Below are 23301 nucleotides of genomic sequence, written 5' to 3'. Positions count from 1 at the left end.
TGACTCACCTGGTCCAACATCCTCTTCTTACAGTGGCTAACCCACAAGCAGCCCACAAACAGGACCTGCGTTCAACAGCTACTCTCGCTAAGTAGAATGAGCAATTCTGAAAATTTAAAGGCAATCCTTATGGTTTGTTGGTGCAGTACACCTGAGAGCAGAGAAGTTTCATTTCATTTCATGTGTTTATTTTTGGTAATGCCCAACAAAAATAAAATGAAACCCCCTAACAGCTAGGTGTTGTCACACGCAGTGGCGTAGCGTGGGGGGTGCAGGGGGAGCTGGCCGCACCGGGCACAACATTTGGGGGTTAGTGTTAGGAGGCGCAAATCCACAGGTTAGGGGGCGCAAATCCACGGGTTAGGGGGCGCAAATTACTTGCCTTGCCCCAGGTGCTGACAACCCACGCTACGCCACTGGTCACACGGACTAGGTTTGTGACACTGGGAGTGGGACACAGGATCACACATTTCCTCCCCCTCTTGTCCTTTTCTTCTTGGGAGCAAATTCTAGGCTTCACTGTGAACCGCAATTAAGCACTGTGCTAAAGTCAATGGGCTGGATCCAGAAAAATGCTAGTGGAGTTCCACTCATGTAGAAGCCCCCCCCCCCCATTTCCACAATCTGTGCTTCAGTCTGCATCACTCCCCCCCCCCCAAAAAAAAGACAACTCATGAGAGTCTAGGGATCCTCAAGATCAATACAAGATGTGGATGGGAGGCAGAACTGGTGGATCCTGGCTCCCATCAGGAACCCTAGTTAGCTTTAAACATGGTACTCACCCAGTGAGAACCTCTTTTTTTGGGGGGGGGAGAAAAAGAGGTGTCAGAACTCACCATGAACGCTTCCCTCGTTCTCTTAGAATGGCAATGGCGCCCACCTGAGAGGGGCCGAAACTGAGTTCTGGCAAGTTCCCACTGGGGCAAAAAAAAACCTGTACTCACCTAACATTTGATGGTTGTTAAAACTGGAAATCAGCCCTGAGTGCTCACTGGAAGGACAGATCGTGAAGCTGAGGCTCCAATACTTTGGCCACCTCATGAGAAGAGAAGACTCCCTGGAAAAGACCCTGATGTTGGGAAAGATGGAGGGCACAAGGAGAAGGGAACAACAGAGGATGAGATGGTTGGACAGTGTTCTCGAAGCTACCAGCATGAGTTTGACTAAACTGCAGTAGGCAGTGGAAGACAGGAGTGCCTGGTGTGCTCTGGTCCATGGGGTCACGAAGAGTCGGACACGACTAAACGACTAAACAACTAAACAACAACAACAACAAAACTGGAGAAGTTTCTCTTCATCCTGCAACCCACCTTGCTGAGGAGTATGTCCACACCAGGCCAAAGAGGCAGAGTTGCTTGCTTTGCCCCTACTTTCTTCTTTATTCCTTGCTTTGCTCTTTTCTTTTTCAAGTATTAAAAAAAACAAAACACCCCTCATTGGAACCGTGGCATATTGATTCTCAATAATAACCATCTTAAAAGTGCAAGCAAAAGCCTCTGTCTCCATTGAAATTACACTTATACATTCCCGATGATCTACACAACAAAGCAATAAAGCCATAAAACGCCTGTCAGTTTCTTTATGACCTTATGTATAATCCACATAATGTAAACAGCAGGCTTATGCGCTCTCTTCTTCTGTACATCTTTATTTCAGATTACTTCACTGAAGCATTAAAAATGGGTTAGCTCTTATGTATTTTAATGTATCAATTGCCTCCTTTATGGCTGCTAAATTATTTAAGTGTTTGTATGTACGGCGAGGTTTTTTCTGCTCATTCATCTTTGGGGGAATATAATGGCTAACAATACATGATACATGATCTTATCTAAATGTAACAATCCAAATTCCCATACTATTTATTCATGGTTTTCATTTTTTTTTTTTCGAAGTACACAGAACAAGGCGTAATGGGCACTATGAGAACATGCAACAACACTGTTTCATTCGCCTCAACAAAAACACATCGAAATACATTCTCCTGTCATATAAGGTCAACTATTCAGGTCGGGTTGCTTCTTGTCTTCAAGGAAGGGGCCAAGCAGCTCTCATTTCCCTTCCATCCATGCCTATAGCTAGGAAGGGGAAGCCATCAAAATACTGCTTCCAGTCACGGCAACTGAAGCAGACCCACAGAATCAGGCCTCATCCTTCTGAAACACATTAAGTTCCAAGTAACCATGACTGGGGTATGATTGTTTCATGCTGGTAATGAAACTGCTTCAGTCCTCATGACGCAAACACGATTTTATTTTATTTTTTAATGCACCCTGCCTACAGTGGCTTCTGCATCACACAATAAATAGAAGCCCAACTCTTTCGAGCATCCGACACCAGGCCTTTTCCATCCTTGAAAACATTTTTCTCAGAGCCTTTTTAGCAAATGCACCCAGTGAAAACTTTTATATATCAACTGTGAGATGCAGTCAGACCTCAGGGGCTTCTACAAAAGCCTTTCAATCTTTTTTACAGATGTTTTCCTTCACTGCTTTAACATTTATTTAGATTTACAGTCCATGCTATCTCAAAGGACTACGGATGGGTAGCAGAATTTTTACGTGGGGGGAAAAAAGAGACGGGCTTCTTGTTCAGTCTGCTGTCATAGACATGCTTTAGCTCAATTTTTAAAGGGCTGCAGAACCTGATCTAGTTAGAAGAAGAAGCCATCTCCAGACTGTTGTCCTTGTGAGAGACTTTTAAAAGTCTGATTGATCAGGAAGTGAAACTGATCATCTTGAAAGACTTTGGGTACAATCCAGCCAAGGCATCTTCAAGTCCCATTGATTTCTGCAGGAGAGTTAAGCACACAATTAAATTCTCCTGTTTCAATCAATGGGACTTCAAAGTGCTAAACCATGGCTGGATTGCTGCTATTATGTTCCTGAGCACAGCGACAAGCTTAGAACACTCGTACAGTTCTTCCCATTTAGGCAACCAATCATTCCTATTGCCCAAGCAATACTATTATCTATTATTCTGTTTATTTTGCTCTCTTCCTCTTTGAATACTAGACCCACATATGGCATACCAAAATCAACCTGTTTGTGTCTGTTGTACAAATGCATTTCTGGAAGCTGTAACTGACTTGGTATCCCTAATCTCAGTGGTGATCTTCCTGGGACATTGCACATTTTGTGCATTAAACATTATGTTCCCTTGCCCCATATGCTATTGATTTTCTTTTATTGTTGTTCTGCCGTTTACCTGGCTTTCAGTAACGCATCAAATCCCTGGTGCAACTGTGTGCAATGCTGCCATATCCCTCACATTGGAGATATAAATGACTGCATACAATTGATGCCATTCATTCCAATTACAAGCCCTTAAGGTTAATAAAGTCTGAAGTATTCACGGGAGAAAATTTACTAAGGTATCCAAATGAAGGGTGTCTGTTGCTGTTTTCTTATAATGAAAGTAGTTTCTTACTGAACAGAAATAAATCATCTGTTTCTCATTACATGCCACGACTTTGTTTGTTGCAGCTGTTCTTGTTGCTCCAATTTTCCTTCCCGCGGATTCCACTTCATAATTGGAATGCTATTTAAGTTTAAAGAAGGGTATTGCAGGCCCATGAGTAATAGATATAAACAATCCATGCATTTGCCGGACCGGAAAGACTTAACCAGCTACACTGTACAGGGGTCAGTGCAACATCTAGAATGTTCCACGTCTTCCATTAATGGCGTGGGTGAAGGAGCAGACGATACACTTTTCAATGCTGACGATGTTATAAAACCAAAAGGGACTGCAGACTATTTAAGGGATGAGGCTTTTTGTTTCGTTGTTCAGGTACTAACATGGATAGCAGCGTGGACAGCAGCAAAATGAAATTCATCGAGAAAACGTAAAGATTTTCACTGGTATAAAACCGATACAAAAAAAACTGGTATAAAACTTAAAATAACTAAGTGGTAACTAAGTATAAGGTGGGACACGGGTGGCTGAAGTACACTGCTAGACAGGATTTGGGGGGGGGACTATTATTCTACAGAGCCTAGGACTTGCCAATCAGAAGGTCGGTGGTTCGAATCCCCGTGACGGGGTGAGTTTCCATTGCTCGGTCCCTGCTCCTGCCCACCTAGCAGTTTGAAAGCACATCAAAGTGCAAGTAGATAAATAGGTACCGCTCTGGCGGGAAGGTAAATGGCATTTCCGTGTGCTGCTCTGGTTCGCTAGAAGCGGCTTAGTCATGCTGGCCACATGACCCGGAAGCTGTACGCCAGCTCCCTCGGCCAATAAAGCGAGATGAGCGCTGCAACCCCAGAGTCGGCCACGACTGGACCTAATGGCCAGGGGTCCCTTTACCTTTACCTTTACCTTTACAGCGTATAAGGAAAAGAAATGTGTGGTAACAAAGTTTGTATTGCTTGACAAGAGTCACCAATATGATACTACGGCACAAAAGTGAATTCCCCGGCATGCATACTTGTGGTATGACAAGGTCAAAGCACATAAAGCGTTAAAAACCATATTGTCAGGAAAGCATTGTTTAATGTCTGGATGAGATATAAGGACTTGCTTGAAAGTAAAACGCCAAGGTGGCTGTCACCAATGGAGGCTAAGGCTCTGAAAAAACTTAATATGGAGACAAATTGGCCGAAATATTGGGAAATTTTGGAACAAGATGGAGATAGATTAAAACTGCAGAGTTTTGACAGTTTAAAAAATAAAGTACGAGACTGGCTTCATTATTATCAAATAAGAAAATTGGCTTTCAGGTGGAAAAATCAAAATTGGAAACAGAATTGTTAGAGCCTAAAACTAAGAATTTATCAAGAATGTATAGCCTGCTGTTGAAATGGAATACAAAAGATGAAATGGTTAAATCTGTTATGATTAAATGGGCACAAGATGTTGGACATAACATTATGATGGCTGACTGGGAAAAGTTATGGACCACAGGTATGAGGTTTACGGCATGTAATGCCTTAAGAGAGAACATAATGAAAATGATTTATAGGTGGTACTTAACACCAGTCAAGCTTGCAAAAATTTATCATTTGCCCGATAATAAATGTTGGAAATGTAAAGAGATTGAGGGCACATTCTTTCACCTTTGGTGGACATGCCCAAAGATTAAGACCTTCTGGGAGATGATATATAATGAAATGAAAAAGGTATTTAAATATACCTTCCAGAAGAAACCAGAGGCCTTTCTCTTGGGCATGGTCGGCCAATTGGTGCGAAGAGAGGATAGAACTTTTTTTATGTACGCTACAACAGCAGCAAGAGTACTTACTGCAAAGTATTGGAAATCACAAGATCTACCCACCCGGGAAGAATGGCAGACGAAGGTGATGGAATACATGGAACTGGCTGAGATGACTGGCAGAATCCGGGACCAAGGAGAAGAGTCGGTGGAAGAAGATTGGAAAAAATTTAAAGTTTATCTTCAAAAATATTGTAAAATTAAGGATTGTTAGAAAGATGTTGGAAAAAGGAAATTATGTGGTTTTGGCAGAAATGATATAAAGGATTAAGTAAAAATGAATTGATGAAAGAGAGAACGTAAAATTACAGTATATTAAAACAAATTATTAAGATAAAAATAAGGTTGGAAGGATTTGCTGAAATAATAACTTGAACTAGAATACAAAAATGGGAGGTGTGAGGAGGTCAAGGAAATAAGTAAAGGAAGAAAGCTATGTAAAGGTTTAACTTGTTCTTTTTCTTTTTAAAATGATTGTATTTTTTTCTTTTTCTGTCTTTTTTTCTTTTTCTTTTTTCTTTTTTCTTCTTTTTGTAACTTTCAAAATTTTGAATAAATATTATTTTAAAAAAAACAAAAAACAAAAGTGAATTCCCCTTTACCCCTCTCAAGTGTCAGGCGGCAGAGAAACCAACCCCCACGGCAGGTTGCCAGGGACAGATAAGACAAGGAAAAGTCCTTACCAACTGCTTTTTCTTCAGTATTTACAGAGAGAGGCTTGGGAATGCAGCCTCTTGGAATAATGGCATTGTCCTGAGTGAGCCTCCACCCCCTCCGTCTCTCCCACTTCTTCATGCATCATCACTAAGGGTGCTGAAAAGTGCCCTCTGCCTTTCAGCTCTTTGCTCTCCTACTTTCAATGCTTGCTGGGTTCTGGAAGAGAGGGGTCTGGAATGCTTTCTAAAGACACTGTGTCCGTCAACTGTCACCCCCTGGTGGTGCTTCTTCTTAGAATCATAGAATCATAGAATCATAGAGTTGGAAGAGACCACAAGGGCCATCGAGTCCAACCCCCTGCCAAGCAGGAAACACCATCAGAGCACTCCTGACATATGGTTGTCAAGCCTCTGCTTAAAGACCTCCAAAGAAGGAGACTCCACCACACTCCTTGGCAGCAAATTCCACTGTCAAACAGCTCTTACTGTCAGGAAGTTCTTCCTAATGTTCTTCCTCCTCCTCCTCTCCCATTATTTCACAGCTTTCCTCCTCATCTGCCTCTGAGCTGTGATCTCCCTCAAACCCCTGTTGTAATTCTAAACTTCTTCTTCTCTGGAAGGGTCAGGCTGCACAGGCAGTCTCCACCACTCCTCCTCTGCCAGTCGCTGACATCAAGTGTGTGAGGGGTATTTGTGGGAAGACCCCATAAGCAGAAACCAGAAGGATGATTTAAGAATGTTCTGCCACCCAGAAAGCATGACACACAGAGGTTGCTTTTATATATTAATAGCCCCATTCAAACATTTCCCTGAAAGAGTAATCACAACAACAGTAAGTGTTGGTCTCCACTGTCTATCCTCCTGTTTATGCCACAGGAGTCAGTGATGGCATTGTTAAAAACAGCCAATCCATATCTACTTGTAGAGATGCAACTCTGAGTTTCACCACATCCCTCAGAAGATACACAATCACCTTGATACCAGACTTGGAACTACAAAGAATAAGGCTTAGGGATAAGGGCCATCTTGTTTCACCTGTGATCCCCCACTACTGGATGCAGTCTCCATGCCCATCACCCAGCGGCGGACCTACATTTGGTGGGGGGTGAAGCTTGAACGGTCAAGGGAGCCCCATTGCAACCAACAATGACGTCTGGGTAACCACTGTTATCTTCTTCAGTGAGATTGCTCCACAGCAGATCACCACACCTTTACAATGTCTGTACTACCGCCTGTCAAACTTTGGAATAGTTGAAATCTATATGAAAAATTGAACAGTTTGAGTCTTGCCACTCAAACTGGGCCTACTAGACACAAACATTTTAAGCAATGTGAAATAAATTTGCCTCTGGGGTCCCTCCAGGATTAGGGACCCTGAAGCTTAAAATTCATTAGTTTCATAGTAGATCAGCCCCTGTCCTCACCCATAAATATCGGCTTATAATGCGTGCCCCTGCCACAGGTGAGCCGTGCAAGGATTATTGTGATTCGGTTAGGGTAACCAAACAGAAGAGAAGGGATAGTACATATGATACGGTATGGTGGTGGCGTGTTTTCTGTAGAATACTACGTATGATCAACCTCTGGCCATTGTTTAACATGGCAAGCTCACCTGTCGAGAAAGTCTGAAGTGGGGTAAGTGGAAACAAACAGCAAAGTAATCAAGAACTGAAAACAAAAATATATTCTGGCATCTGCTAAGATTTGAAAATGGCTCTTGCTAATTCAGAGGGAAATTCCCAGGTGTCAAAAAGACTATTTATGTATGCCACTACCGCGGCCCATGTCTTGTTAGCCCAAAAATGGAAAACAAGCAAGGTCCCAACCAAAGAAGAATGGCTAGTTAAACTGATGGAAAATGCGCAGCTTGCAGACTTAACATACAGAATAAGTGAACAAGAAGAATGCACGTTTAAAGAAGACTGGGAAATGTTTGCTGAATATAGGGGTAAAAATTATGTTCCTTTAAAAACGCTGGTAGCATTAAGATAAATTAGGTTTTGATGGATGTTACAATGGATTATTGAATGGTTTAGTTCATGTAAAATATGCAGGGTGTATGGTATGCAAAATCAACCACCGAAAGAGAAGAAGGGAAGTCATTGATTTAAGGTTGTTTAAATGAAATGTAATTTAGAAAATTTAATAAAAATTATATATGTCCACTGCATTTACCTCTTCCAGTCCAAATAACTTTATTGCACTAGCCATTGGCCACAACAAATCTGAATCAAAAATAAACATCTACCACTTAGTTTTCATTTTGGCTCCAAAAGTTAGAAAGCAATTGGTTTTATTCTCAAATCCAATAAAATAAGGATTATTCAATGCATTTCCACGCAAACTCATTTTCCTATGGGGATAATGATTCTCAGTGCTTAACTTTTATGGAGAATCTGTTATCAAAAGCTGTATTGTCACATAATAGAAAGGGTCAGGATAATATTGTTCGCTACTAGAAAAGGCTATTTGAGAGACATTGGGTTAAAAAATAATAATCCATGTTTTAGTATTGGGGGAAACGGGAATCACACCTTTAAATGAGGGCATTGAAAATGATGGATGTAGATGGGACATTCAGTTTGCAATGCGATTCACAGTGATGTCACAGGCACTGTCCAAAAGGTACCTGCAGTTGTAGCGCACATGCCATTTCCATAGCAATACATTACAGGTGGACATTTGGCAAGCATCACAGTTTTTCCAACACCTGCCTGTAGCTGTTAAAAGGCTGTCCAACAGCAATCTTCTGACAACAGAAGTGCTTCCCAGGAAGTCATCTGGGTCAATTACTTTTCCCTCTGGGAAAGTTTCAGTGCCTACAAAGGTTATAACTGTGTACCCTCTCTGACATAAGGCACGTTTCTTATTTCCCCAGTCCCTTCTGTTCAGAGTACCCTGAGGTACATTTCATCAGCATTTAGTCTGGAAGGCCTCAGTATGCACTGCCAGAGCTCTAAACACTGTTATTTATTTTAATTTGCACAACTATGCAAAAAGAGTCAGCATAGAAGTTAGCATTCTGAATTAACAAAATATTTTAAAATTCTGAAAACACCCATTCTCAACGTATTCTTTAGAACACCTGCCCAGAATATCAAACATATGCGGCATCTTGAGATTGCATTATTAGAATTATTAACACCAGACACTCAATTCTACATATTACCTTCCTTAATTTGTTTTCATAGTTGTGTCTTGCTGTAAACTTGAGACTACCAAAACAAAATATCTTCTCACCTTATTGCTTAGAACTGCTGAAAGTCTAACGTTAGAGTAATTTACATTTAACACCTACATTGATCAGCTAAATAAGACATATTGGCTTGGCGGTGGCGGTGGGGGGGGGGGAGTTCAATACATCTCTGCAGTACTTTTAGTGCTATAGAGAAGGCTGCACACAGAGTGGTACCTCTGGTTACGAACCTCCGGAGGTCCATTCTGAACCTGAAACTATTCTTAACCTGAGGTACCACTTTAGCTAATGGGGCGTCCCAGCATACGATTTCCATTCTCATCCTGCGGCAAAGTGCTTAACCTGAGGTACTACTTCCGGGTTAGCAGAGTCTGTAACCCAAAGTGTCTGTACCCCGAGGTGTTTGTAAGCTGAGGTACCACTGTATAACATAATTTAGGATGGCTAGTTGTGTCACTATACTGTACAAATCCAGTGAAGTTATTCTACATTTATACTATGTCTGATACCACTGATTGAGAAATAGTCAGATAGATGGAGAAATTCAGCTATATCAAAACCATACTCTGAGAAACGGCATTTTGTACTGATACCAGTATAAAATTGTGTTTTGTAAACATTAGTACCTTGTGATTCATTTTCAAATGTCTGTAATCCTCACAAACGACCAATGTCATACTGCAAAAGGGATATAAAGTAGATTCTAACAAGGTGCTATGTGGCTTGAAATGTGAATATGTAGCTGATTGTTAGAATGCAAAATTCACCTAATACCCTTTTCATATCTATTCCGTCATTGGATACCTGTGCACATGAACAAAATACAAATACCAGATTTATGCACAGATTATCTAACTCAGGGATAATAAACTCATTGAATGCTCAATGTTTGGTTTTTAGACCAAACAATAATTAGGAAATAGTAGAAAACTAAAAAACTCGAGGGCCAGTTTCAGTAGTAATTCCTGTAATTCAAATAATACCAAATTCAAGCAAAGTATATGCTCCCTGACATTTTTATTTATTTATTTATTTTTAAAAATTCTTAAGGACCTTGAAAAAAGTTGTCATGTGTGTAAGTTTGTCCTGGGCCCATTGTGGTTCAAAGTCTTTATAAATGACTTGGATGAAGGAATCGAGGGGATGCTCACCAAATTTGCAGATGACATCAAACTGGGAGGGATAGCTCTCCAGGATGCAAGCCTGGGCAGTGTGTATGGAGGTCCTGGGCTGTCCAGACAACAAGACCCCCCCCCCGTTCAGCCTCACTGATGTGGTCCAAAGGAAAGCAGAGCAACATGTTTGGTGTCTGTAGGAGTTTCTGGAAGGAGGCATACAAGGCGCCATCCAACCATTTTAGGGACTAAAATGTGGGGTTTACTCCTTAGCCCTTTCTTCTCCCAAAGGTAACCCACAAGGCAATGGAGGTCTAGGATCGGTTTTTCCTTCTCCTAGGTGGGCTACCTTTCCAGGTTTAGGAGTCCCATCTACCCCTCACTTCCCTCTACAGCAGTGGTTCTCAACCTGTGGGTCCCCAGATGTTGTTGGACTACAACTCCCATCATCCCTGACCACTGGTCATGCTGGCTAGGAATGATGGGAACTGTAGTCCAACAACATCTGGGGACCAACAGTTTGAGAACCACTGCTCTATAGCAAAACCACCTTCCTGACCACTGGACCCACTGTTGGTCTCGTCCGCTCCATCTGCCGGAGCCTGCAGGGGAAATCCCTAACTCACCGAAGGTTTGAGACCCAGTGGCTACCCTCACTTGGTTTAGCCAGTCAGTTGAAGCTGTTCCCGGAGTGTGGCCGCTGTTGCATGCTGACAGCTTCTAGGAGCCAACAGGTGAGGGCTAAGTGAAAGGTGGAGGCCCAAAGTGGACAAACTACTGCAGAAGAAGAACAATGTGTCGCCCGCTAGAGGTACTCCCCCTCCCCTAACACCCTACACACCCAGAACTATTACTACCCATACATTTAATATGGTGACGTTTGGCTTCATATATGATGGCATCCTTGCAGAATGGATGTATCAGGGTGTTCATTAGCCCCAGCCAGAATGGCTAATGGTCAAGCAAGAGTAGTCCAGCAACATATGGGGGGCACCCCTGGATGAAGGTGGTCAATCATGCAGTTGGCTCCAGCATCACCACACTCCTGGCTTGATGAAAAATATGGCAGCCCTGGAACAAATTAAAAGTATTGGACCCAATCACACGTTCTGCTGCAAACCCAGTTAGCTGTGATTACACTAGCTGGCAAGAAAAGCAGTTGAATCAAACCTCAGCTTTGATATTCTCAGCTGTATGGCTTTATTGGCTAACACAATAGAGATTCAAGATAATTTTGTCCTCAGGTGAAAAGCTTTTTACACCATCACAAAATAGCACCTGGTTTTTTTTTGTTTGTTTTTTTACTGAACACTTCAGAGGAGCTTCCTTGCAACACTGATTATTTCCCCCCACAGGGAAATCTCAGTCTTGACAACACAGTATTTTATTGCAGAACAGAACTGGCTCTTAATCTTTCATTCTTATATGCAACAGGCTTTGTGGCTTGTTTGCAAGTGGGAGTGTTTCCCCTAAACATTCACAAGGTGAACAGCATCACACAGCAATTAATGTTTACTTTGCAGAAGACCAATGAAGAAGTTTGGGAATAAATCATAGATATGTGCGATTTAATATTTAGTTGTTTTCATAAGAGAAGGCAGTAGGTTCAGAAAAGAATAATAGTTCCCCCCCCAATCCTGTCGAGCAGTGTACTTCAGCCAGATCCTTCATATGAAATCTAACACACACACACACACACACACACACACACACACTTCTTCACCCAAAGCAAATTGCTCAGGAATCAATTTGGCAAATAGGATTCTAAAGCATCTGTGCCCAAAGGCACAATCAAAAAAGTTATTTCTGCCTCTTATAAAGGAAAGGAAAGCTCCCAGGCAATAATTTCATGATATGCATAAACCCATTGCATCAAAAGTGCTCCTTTCTATCAGAAAAAAAAACCTTTCAATATTTCTGCTTTCTTGGCTTAGGAATATTGTGCCACTGTGTACTTATAGACTATCACGTACAGGTGGTATATAAATAACGACAGCTACTTTCAATACATTATCCTAATTCTGAAACTTCAGTGCTGCCCCCACCATATTTGTTGAAGCCCCTTACCTTAGTTTCACCTTTCAGGTAAGGTCAGTGATTAGCACCCTGAGACTTCAATCCCACGCACACTTATCACACTTATTTCAAAGCTCTGCGGAGATCAGTGAAACTTAATACATGCAGTGCACATTTTTTCTCTTTACATTGGTCAAACCCTCCATTAATAAGTACTGGAAATTTTATAGCAAGAATGGGGAGCATGTGGTCCTCCAAAAGTCAGTTCCCATCATCCCTAGCCAATATGCTCAGTGGTCAAGGATGAATGGAACTTCAGCCTGACAACAAATGCTCCTTTTATGTTGTGGCCAATGGAGGTTGAAGACAATGCTGCACACTAGCTAAAGGCTTGAGGTTCTTTACACAGTGGGAGGATAACTATGGTGAAATATCACCACAAAGGGATGGCCATTGGATTAGATCCAGTCCCAGTTAGGTCCTATTGAAATCAACTTTGTTGAGAACTTTGTTATGACTAACCAAGCCCTATTAATTTCAGGGAGAATTAAGAGTGACCAGGTTGGTCTCGATCCAGCCCAATTTCTTTAGTGCCGTGCCAAAACTGCCCCCCCCCCAAAGGAATTCCATCATAAATCAGCTTCATGTTTCATATATATCAACATGGCGTCTCGTCAATTCAGGTTGCTGGACATATTGCCTGAAATTGCTCTCTTAGTTGCAAAATACTAAGCTTATGGGTGACTGGAATGTTTCAACAAAAACTTCTGCTTTCTCCTCCTAGTTTTATCTCATTTATGACATGTTGAGTAGGAATGTGTCATCCTCCTCCTAAGATATTTTTGTGCCAGCTAATTTCTTCTTGTAGAATGATTGGTATTCTATAGCATACTGATTAGGGTGCATATATATAAGAATCATGTATATGTCATTCTCCTTTATTACTAACTTTCATTTAATTTCCATTTTACGTAAGATTGTTAAGCAAAATCAATAAAAACCTAAGATCACTCAGCTTTGGGGGGAAATATTGATGTACAAACCTAAACATCGTGAGAGTGAAAAGTTATAATGAGTTAGGATTGGGGTTTTTTTTTTTCTTATTACCCTATTTCCCTGCAACAGTTCCTCTATGATGTTTTAAAATACATCTTTGCAGCTACGAGGATGAGACACTTAATGGGGGTGGGGCAGGGATGCAAGGTTGAATCTTAGCATGGAGCTTTATCAGACAGTTAGTTCAGTGTAGTAACAAGCAAAGCCAATCACCAGAGCAGAAATCTACTGCACAAACCCTCAAATCCAGACCTAAGAATGGTTCTGTCCAAAGATCTGCTGAGTCACAGTCAGGTGACTCACAACCAACTGTCCAACTGGACTCTGCCTGCATAAAAACTTGAGTCCTTTTCGAATCTGAGCCTGGCAGGCCAAGAGCTATGTACAGCAAGATACTGTAGCCCAATATTTGACAGATCCAGAATCATTCTGCTCTGCTCTTAGAGGCTGTCACATTCCTCTGCCAGCTGCTGGAGTGCCCAGCATGACATGAGACAACTGAGCTGTCAGATGCAATAGCTAACACTATAGAGTCAAATTAGACAATGCTTTCTGTTACTGCTCCCTGTTGAGGAGCAAACATATGTCTTACTCTCTCTCACCACCAGCCCGCCCAACTTCCAACGCCATTGGCAGTTCAGGCATAAGAGGGACTTAAGATGAGGCGTGCATGACCCAACATTAGTAGGCTTAGTATAAAATGTATTATTGGAGAGATTAACCATGTTCAATGGGTGCATTGGACTGCCTGTGTGTGGGCACCATTAAAATGTTACATTCCTGCATGGTGGGATCAGAAATGGGGCAGGTGTGCTGGCTTGTGAGGAAGCGTAAGGTGTGCTCTTGCTTTCATTCCTGACTACATTATTCGTCCAAGCTGGCTCATAGTACGGACCCAACACACAGACAAATCTGTATTCAGGCCGTGTTCAAAACACAGCATCACACACTCAGAAGCCAATCCTCTTGTAAGGACTACAGCAACATGGCTTCCTGGCACCAAGTTGCCCTCAGTATTATTATATCATTATTATATAATTGTTCTGTTTGATTTGTGCTGTATTTCTGATGTTCTGTTATGTCGTTGTTATTTACTGTTTATAAGATGCTTTGCGATTCTTCTGAATGAAAAGTGGCACAGAAATATAATAAATCAAATCAAATTACGACTGCTCAGTCACCGGTTAGGTCAAGTACCTAAATGTGCCCATTAGAAAGCCTATTAAATCATGTGTTTGCAAGGGTTAAATGAAGAGGGCACAGTCCATTTGAGTCCTAAAATGTGCCCTTGCCTTTGTCCTTCAGGTGCATGTGAAAACTGTGCCACAAAGCATTTGCCTGCTTAGGAATGTGCAGCCTTGGTGCAGTTTGTTGGTACAAAGCATTAAGTCTATTACAAGGGTTTTTATAATGTCTTCAGTCCTCTTGAAGTATCACCCAGCCGTTCTTCCGTCAGGCCTCAAATGATGCAATTCATCAGCCAGTTACTGATGGGGCTTCGAGGAAAGTCCAATTCTGAAATATATATGGGACTGTGAATCTTTCGTTAGGTAATATAAATAAATCTAGTCTCAGAAGTGCTGCCTTCTTAATCATCTTTAAAACACAATAGGGCTGTCACTGCAGCCCATGACTCTGATTTTCTCTGCTGGAAATATGGCAAGGAGAAGCAGCCATTTCCTTGAAAAGAATGTGAAATGTGGAGGAGAAGGAAGAGCAGACTTATTTTGGGAGCAGAAGCAATGTTTACACGCGCACTGGCAGATTCCTCTTCCGTTTACTAATCTGGAGCAAATCGCCCACCCAAACAAAACACAAAAAAGTCTAATCAGTGGGGAACAAAATGAGGTAGTTATTTAACCTATATTCATTTTAAAAAACTATTTTCCGGTTGATTTACAAAAACTAAATACACACAGACACAATCTATAAATTAATCAATGCCCAAGCGAATAAAAAGTCAGAAACTCTGTGCATCCATTCAGTGGGATGCACATACGGCTGGGGACAAGCCACCACGATCCTGCGCTTACACATTCACTTCACATGGTTTTACTATGTGAGTACAATTCAAGTTTACAGAATCAAGTATCAAACACAGAAGCCCTGACGTAGAAGTATCTCAGAATGCAACCAGCTCTCTTTTCACCTTAGCACCTCTCACATATTAAGGCAACATGGATTCGATGCAGCGTCAAAGACTTCATCTGGCACACAATGGTACATGGACAGACATAGGCAAGATCAGGGGTCAGCAACCTTTTCAGCCATGGGCCGGTCCACTGTCCCTCAGGCCATGTGGTAGGCTGGACTATTTTTTATTTTTTTTGGGGGGGGGGAAATGAACAAATTCCTATGCCCCACAAATAACCCAGAGATGCATTTTAAATAAAAGGACACATTCTACTCATGTAAAAACACGCTGATTCCCGGACCGTCTGTGGGCCGGATTGAGAAGGCGATTGGGCCGCATCTGGCCCACGGGCCTTAGGTTGCCAACCCCTGGGCTAGATTATCTGGCTGGACAAATCTTTCATGAGGAATAGGAATGCAAGTTCACCCAACAGACATATACAGACTTCTAATATAAAATAGGGCATGAGTCCTCCAGCCATTTGCCTCATTTCCTCAAAAGAGAGGGTGAAAGAATGCAATGTCTTGGCCAGCTGCTGCATGCATGAACTTTTACATCGCCAATCCACTGCACTGTGTATTTGAGGCGAGGGAAGCAAACACATTCCTCCACCATTTAAACTGTAATAGTGGCCCAATAAATGTGTGAATGGTGCCCAAGAGATGACACATGAATTAGAAGAAAAGATGTGATTCCAAGTTATTTGCGTTTTACTTTTTGCCTTTGTTGGCAAAGCCAAAGATCTTCTGAAGCTTCACTTTGGCCTGGTAAATATCTGTTGTGAACTATTTGCGTCTCCCATGAGGTATCACACATTTTTTACGCAAAGGTCTGTATTTCCTACCGTTTTTTGCTTGTCCTGCCTCAGGGCCTCTTCTAGCACTAGAAAGTCTTGAGAGAGAAAATTTTCTGCTCCTGTTGAGAGAGAAAAAAGAGAGGTACTGTTGACCCTCAGCTTGTAGTTTTACAAAGAAAACTTTAAAAGAGAGTTGGGGGAGGAGGAAAAGCAGAATAGAAAAGCCAGTGAAATTTGGCGGGGGGGGATTGGAACATCATTTTCTGCAGAAGAGAGTTTGTAGTTTTAAAGGGGGGGAAACTGGAAGACTTTCATATGATAATACAGTGTGAGCCAGAGATAACTTTTTAATTTGTGAATGGTGTTGCCTAGTGCTATTTTTCTAGAAAAAGAGGTTCTGGAACTCAACAGGAATGCTTCCTTTGTTCTCTTAGAATAGCAATGGCACCCGCCTGAGAGGTGCCGGAACTGAGTTCCGTCCAGTTCTAGCTGACCTGGTATTGCCATGGGACACAAGTGGCTCAAAATGACATCCCCCCACCCCCTGCTCAAAAAAACATGCCACCTTTTGATTCCCCTTCACACCTTAAGTAACTTGAGAAGGGGAGCTGTCAATTATCTCTGCTGCTACCAAACCCTTCCTTGACTGTTCCACCTGCCAACATCACCAGCAAAAGCACTATTAATTTTTTGAATGAGATGGCAGTCCAGCATATGTTGCTGAACTCCCATCATCCATGACCACTGATCATGCTGCCTGGGATCTGGAGTACAGCAACATCTGGAGATCTGCAGCCTCCCCGCTACCCAAAATAAACGAATGCTTATTCTTCCCCTGTTGCTCTTATCTCCATTTTCCTCTGCGCTCCTCTGTTGTCTCCCATATTTTGCACCTCAGACAGTTACTCTGTAAAGGTCCACATACATCTGTGGCACTACATTAACAACATGAGCAATTCATGAAGTCTGAAGGGACCCAGATGCAGACTACCTTTAACCTACAACAAAGCTTGTGTTTCTTCCTACTGTTCCTTCCTATTAAATTGACCAGGGAGGGGGTGGTAAGAATGGCAAAGGTTAGAAAGAGAGAAGGACAAAACTACATTCAGTCTTCCTGTATCTTTCTTAGTCGTCTTGGGGAGCCTGTCATAAAATTCCCCTCTCTCATAGACTGACCTAGATACTGAAGTCAGAAAATGTAATAAAAATGAAAATAAAAAAAAATATCCCCAATGCAGAATCCAAGACATAAGCTTTTTCTTTGTAAACATCCAGTGAGCACCATCACAAAGCGTGAGAGCCCTCATTATATTTAATAACTCCACGAACTCCAACTTAGCTGCTAGCAATTTCAGGGTGGTGGGATGTTAATGTTCACACACTGGATCAAATGAAATATTCTGCTTTTTACCTGCCTAATTAGCATTAACACAAAGACCTTGGGCGCAGCCAATTTTGTACACAAAAAAAACACCCCTAAAGCCAATGCAATATACCTTCTGGCTCTAACCGAGGAGAAAACTCATAACCTAGATCCAAACAAATAAGGGTGAAAATCCTCTTGGCCACACAACAAGGCATCCGTATTTGCCTGCAGTGCTGTCTAAAAGGGTTAGTGGCAGTAATGTTCAGTGGTTATGTAACTTTCATAGGTTGACAGTCAACCAAACTTTTACTTAAAGAGTAGGCCCACTGTAATTAATGGACATAACTTTGTCATGTTCATGAATTTCCATGGGTCTCCTTTGAGTAAAACTGAGTTGAATGCCACCCACAGCAGAATAAGCATTTTATTTTCCTTACACTGTTTTTTTAATCTTAAAATGCTATGGATGAAGACTACATTTGGTAAGAAAACCAGCATATATAATTCCACAATTCAGCTAGGGCTGTCATCAGAGCTCTGTTCAAATCAAGGCTGGGTCAGCTCAAAAGCATATGTCATAGTATACATTTTGATTTCAAAATCATTACCCATACTTGCACCCAAAGACAACTTGGAACTATTCTAGAAAATGCCAAACCCCCCAAAATGCACCATTCCAGTTCATAAAACTGCAAGTCTCTTTATTCCTACTGAGGCTGAAGCAAAACAACCACCGTGTGTTTGAAATCATTTTCATGCTCAACAACGAATATCATAAAATCAGCATAATAATTACACTGGAAGCTGCAAAATAAACAGAAGTCTGATGGAAACACTTCAGTTAATCACCAAATATATTATCTGGACAAATATTAGAAACAGCAACAATTGTTATTTTAGGGAAGCTACACTAGATCCAACTATGGTTTTCCAAGTGGTAGTCTACACAAAGTGGGCTCAGATAACGGCTAGCGAAATCGAAAGCTCCCCTCTTGACTTCCTTGCAAGCTCATCTGGGGATAACCTCTGATTTGTTTACATGAAACAAACAATATTTTGAGGACTGTGTAGGGAGAGAATCAGAGGGGAAAGCAGAATGAAAGCCAGGCAACGGCTATGGCAAGATTCAGTAGCAGAAATTGGGCTCTGTGCTGAGGGAAGTTCCATTGTTTAAAAAATGCTGTTAACTGAAATAAAGACTTTCTTTGGGGTCCTATGTCCAGGGCCTTTATTAGGGTCCAGAAATTACATACTTGTGGGGGAGGGGATATAGGGTTGATGGAGGACCCTGGGTAGGAGACAGAGAAATATTGGTCTCCCAGAGTGAAAGGCTGTGAGTGGCAAGGTCCAAGAATTACTTTTAGGAGAGGACTCCGTATTTTAAGTACAGTGGTACCTCGGGTTACATACGCTTCAGGTTACATACGCTTCAGGTTACAGACTCCGCTAACCCAGAAATATTACCTCAGGTTAAGAACTTTGCTTCAGCATAAGAACAGAAATCATGCAGCGGCGGCGCAGTGGCAGCAGGAGTCCCCATTAGCTAAAGTGGTGCTTCAGGTTAAGAACAGTTTCAGGTTAAGAACAGACCTCCAGAATGAATTAAGTTCTTAACCCGAGATACCACTGTATTCGATTTGTAGCTTCTATAGCTGTAATTTTACTGTATTATGGGGAAATCTTAATAATAAATCTTAAAAACAAAAGGTGCTGTTAACCAAAAAACCAGCAAAGACTAGTGGCTGAGATGCCCTCAGCTTCCCTGGCCCAGATAAAGAGTGCTTGTTGTCTCAGCGCTGCTTCATCTCTCAAGATAGCAACAGTCCCAAGGGCCTCCACCCCAAACCACAGACCTAGCAATATGGCCTAGAGTCTGTCACCACAGGGACCCGTGGGCAGCTGCAGACCACAAACACTAGCATGTGCCCAGCCTACCCCTCCATGAAAGGTAGCTGAGTGTGGGAAGCCACCATTTTTAAAAATCCCCAGGATACCTTGGAGCTCCAGACAACTAGCCTCTTTCATAGGGGAAGAAAAGCTTTGAGAAACTTGGAGGACAAATTTCAGCACAGCACTACTTGGTCAACATGAAGGAGCATTCAAAGGCGACATTCCCCTCCTTGTAATTTGAAGTGGTACAACCCACTCCACCAACCTCAGCATTATACCGCCTCGTTCTGTGTAGACCCACTCTCTGACCAGCGGAGGGTGGTCCATTTGGGCTGCCTTCTTACTTCCAACCTTCTTACAACCAATCATGGGGTGGCTCTGACTCCACCTACTGTTGGTCTCCCTTCCTTCTGTCCAGAGACAGCACATCCCGTTTTGCCACCTGAGGCAAAACAGGAACATGCCGCCGTGCCACCACACACCACTGAAGCCTTCTTTACCTCCATTATGTGCAGAAGTGGCAGCAGTTTCCGGCAAGATCTCACCAGAAACTGACAGTGCTGCTTCTCCAAGGTGGTTGCTTCACCTTGCCTCATGAGCAGGACGGTCCTGCGTCTTTCCTACGAGTCCCATGGGCAACAGCCACCAGTGCCTAGCGACCTACCTTCTCACTACTCAATGATGAAGGAATTAAACCATTAGTTTTTCCATTGACTTCAGACAGCTCAATGCTTGCCTATACAGTGGTACCTCTGGTTGCGAACGGGATCCGTTACGGAGGCCCGTTCGCAACCTGAGCAGAACGCAACCTGCGTCTGCGCATGCGCGGGTCGCGATTCGCCGATTGTGCGCATGTGCGTGATGTCATTTTGAGCATCTGCGCATGCGCAAGTGGCGAAACCCGGAAGTAACCCTTTCCGGTACTTCCGGGTCACCGTGGGACGCAACTTGAAAACGCGCAACCTGAAGCAAACGTAACATGAGGTATGACTGTATTCCTAAACATCTGAAATCTTTTTGTTACACTGCCTCATGGAGCCTTTGATTTTTAATTCAGCCCTTATTTTCCTTGGAGCTTTCATCAAGGTTTCCTTAACACACAATTTTATCCCTTTCAAGACCTTTACTGTATAGCGCAGAATGTACATGGAGGATTATTTCTGTTTGTAAAGAAAGTTTAATTATTCTATCAAGAAGCTTAGCAGGGCCACCCCACAGAATGAATCTCACAGATTATCAGCTTCCACGATTGAAGCTAAATGTGGTGCTCGCTCTGAGTTCTTTTCCCTCTCTTGTTTGGTGTGATAAGCATCCCCTTAGAGAATTTTACTGGAATTTGGAGCAACACAATGTGACTAAAGGTACAAGACAGAATGAGCCACACAACAAGCTGCCCATATATGGTGTGCAAAGTCATTCTGAATATTATTAAAGAATCTTAAAACTTAAGCGTCCTTCAGTTCCAGTGCAAATCTGTAACTTGATTTGAATGCCTTCCTTAGGGTTTGAATCAAATCACATGGCCACAATCACACAACACAAAGCACTGCTTGCCTTCCAGTGTGGTATCTGGTGTATCAGTGTCATATTGTGAATTAAAGTGGGGGGACGGACATACCAGGAAGTTTCTAGTGTTGTGAGGTAAACTTTAAAAAACACAACCTAAGCAATTTTGCAAAATAACTGCTAGGAATCGATTCTCACTTCCTACCTACTAGGGAATACAAGCCCACCTGAGATTACTTGGACTTCATGGCTCCCTTGGGCTTCAGTTTCCCAATAGTCTCTGTAAGAAGCACCAGAAGAAGGTCACCAGTAGACTTATCAACAGTCCTTTTTTATTTAGACACCTTGGCTATGCTTCATCCCTTTGCTTTGCTCTTCCATTGACGGTTAACTGCACATTTGCCCTTAGTCTGCCCAGTGCTAACTTGATCCCATTTATACCCCACTCTAACAAGCTTTAAGCTTGTGGGGAAATTGTGGGGAGTGATCCCAATAAGCAAAACAGGGGAGTTTTTACTTCTTAACACCAGCGGACAGAACCAGATATTCTTGGACTCCAACTCTCATCAGTCCCGATTCTCATCAGCATGGTGAGTGGAAAGGGATGTTGGGAGCTGGAGTCTCAGGTGACTTAGAAACTACAACTGATCCAGAATGTGGCAGCTAGACTGGTGACTGGGGGTAGCTGCTGGGAGCATATAACACTAAAGGATCTTCATTGGCTCCCAGTGTGTTTCCAAGCACAAGTCAAAGTGTTGGTGCTGACCTTTAAAGCCCTAAATGGCCTGGGCCCAGTATACCTGAAGGAGTGTTTCTACCCCCATTGTTCAGCCCAGACACTCAGGTTGTCCTCCAAGGGTCTTCTGCTGGTCCCCTCACTGTGAGAAGTGAAGCTACAGGGAACCAGGAACAGGGCTTTCTTGGCAGTGGCACCCTCCCTGTGGAAGAACCCTCCCTTCAGATGTCAAGGAGATAAAGAACTATACTTTTAGAAGACATCTGAAGGCAACCCTGCATTGGGAAGTTTATAATGTTTGATGTTTTATTATGTTTCTATATGTGCTGTAAGCTGCCCAGAGTGGCTGGGGAAACCCAGCCAGATGGGTGGGTTGTAAATAATAAAAATTATTATTATTATTATTATTATTATTATTATTACATTATTTCACAACAGTCAGCTCAGTGCAAAGAAAACACAATGCAAATAGTTGTGGAGGAACATAATCAATTACTTATTGCTTGCACACTGAAAGCAGCAGCAGCAGCAGTAGTAAATTCTGTTCCAGAAATGGGATGGATAAGCAAACATCAGCAATTTCCTCACCTGCTTCTGTTTTCGTTGGGATTCTCTGACATCCCTATACCCAATCCTACTTTGCAAGTCTATTTCACACTTTCCCATCCATTGTCTACAAAGATCCCCTAATCCCTGCTTCCTTCTCTTCCCAACCATTGCTACACATCACAACAAAAGCAATGTACCCAAAACTACCACAAGTGGCCAAAATCACAACCACCTCTGACAATGCCCAGTGGAGACTGTACCTCATAAATCAACTTTGATTGAGTTACTAGATCCAGCAGTCAATTGCTATTTGCCTGGATCAGTGTAATTCCCATGATTTCTTTTGTTCCTGTGACAATGTTGCAGAATTTGGATTTTTGATTTCCATGAAACCAATAACCTTGCTTATAAATGCCTTTATGTAGTCCTCTATTTATAAACTAGCCAGAAACATTATTGGTTTCTCTTACAGGAGACCTTGAGTTTAAAGATTTAAGTGCCACTGCGTAAGTTTCCCAAGTGTGCAGTCCCTCCCAAAAGTAAATTACCTTCTCCTTCCTTGGCAGTGGCTAAGAGAAGCACCAGCACCAATATTAATCAACCAGGGTCCTTAACTATATTTTGAAGACACGGTGCCAGCATGCCTCACCGTTAAATCAAAAGTTGGAAATTCATTTCATGCAGGAAAAGTAGAGAGCTATCCCCCACTCCCAACCTATTCGCCCTATGACGTGTCCATTGGTCCTTAAGATGTTTCTACTTGAAGTAAAGACAACAGTCCTATTCACACAATATAGGTGTAGACCGAATGCAAGGAGCAGGGAGGCCATTCCCATTCATGTATGTGCTACATCAATGGATTTCGATAGGAGTGCAGGAAGCTGAATCTGGCCATTGGTCCATCTGGCTTAGCGTTGTTTGACAACGGTTGAAGCTCTCTAAGGAATCATCCATACTTCTGCTTGTTCCGTGTCCAGGTCCAAATGGTTTCCCCCTTGTCCTGGGCTGTCTCCGCATGGGTCTGATCATTTTTACCTTTGCCCTGCTGTTTCCCCCAGGAAAATCTGCTCCTTAGT

General features: G+C 42.3%; 1 protein-coding gene across 3 annotated transcripts in view; it reads right to left on the bottom strand.

Annotated features, from left to right (window-relative positions):
• FHIT (fragile histidine triad diadenosine triphosphatase) overlaps positions 1-23301 on the bottom strand; it is a 1061423-nt gene that overhangs the window by 838852 nt on the left and 199270 nt on the right. For 2 of the 3 annotated variants that reach the window (XM_079964180.1, XM_079964181.1), the window contains one exon: positions 16227-16297. The exons of the other annotated variant lie outside the window; for it this stretch is intronic. The gene's annotated coding sequence lies outside the window, so the exon portion shown is untranslated. The remainder of the gene's footprint in view (positions 1-16226; positions 16298-23301) is intronic. 3 annotated transcript variants of the gene reach the window in all.

This window comes from Podarcis cretensis, assembly GCF_951804945.1.
Source record: "Podarcis cretensis genome assembly, chromosome: 2".
Lineage (NCBI taxonomy): Eukaryota > Metazoa > Chordata > Lepidosauria > Squamata > Lacertidae > Podarcis > Podarcis cretensis.
This window is presented reverse-complemented; position numbering and strand designations above follow the sequence as displayed.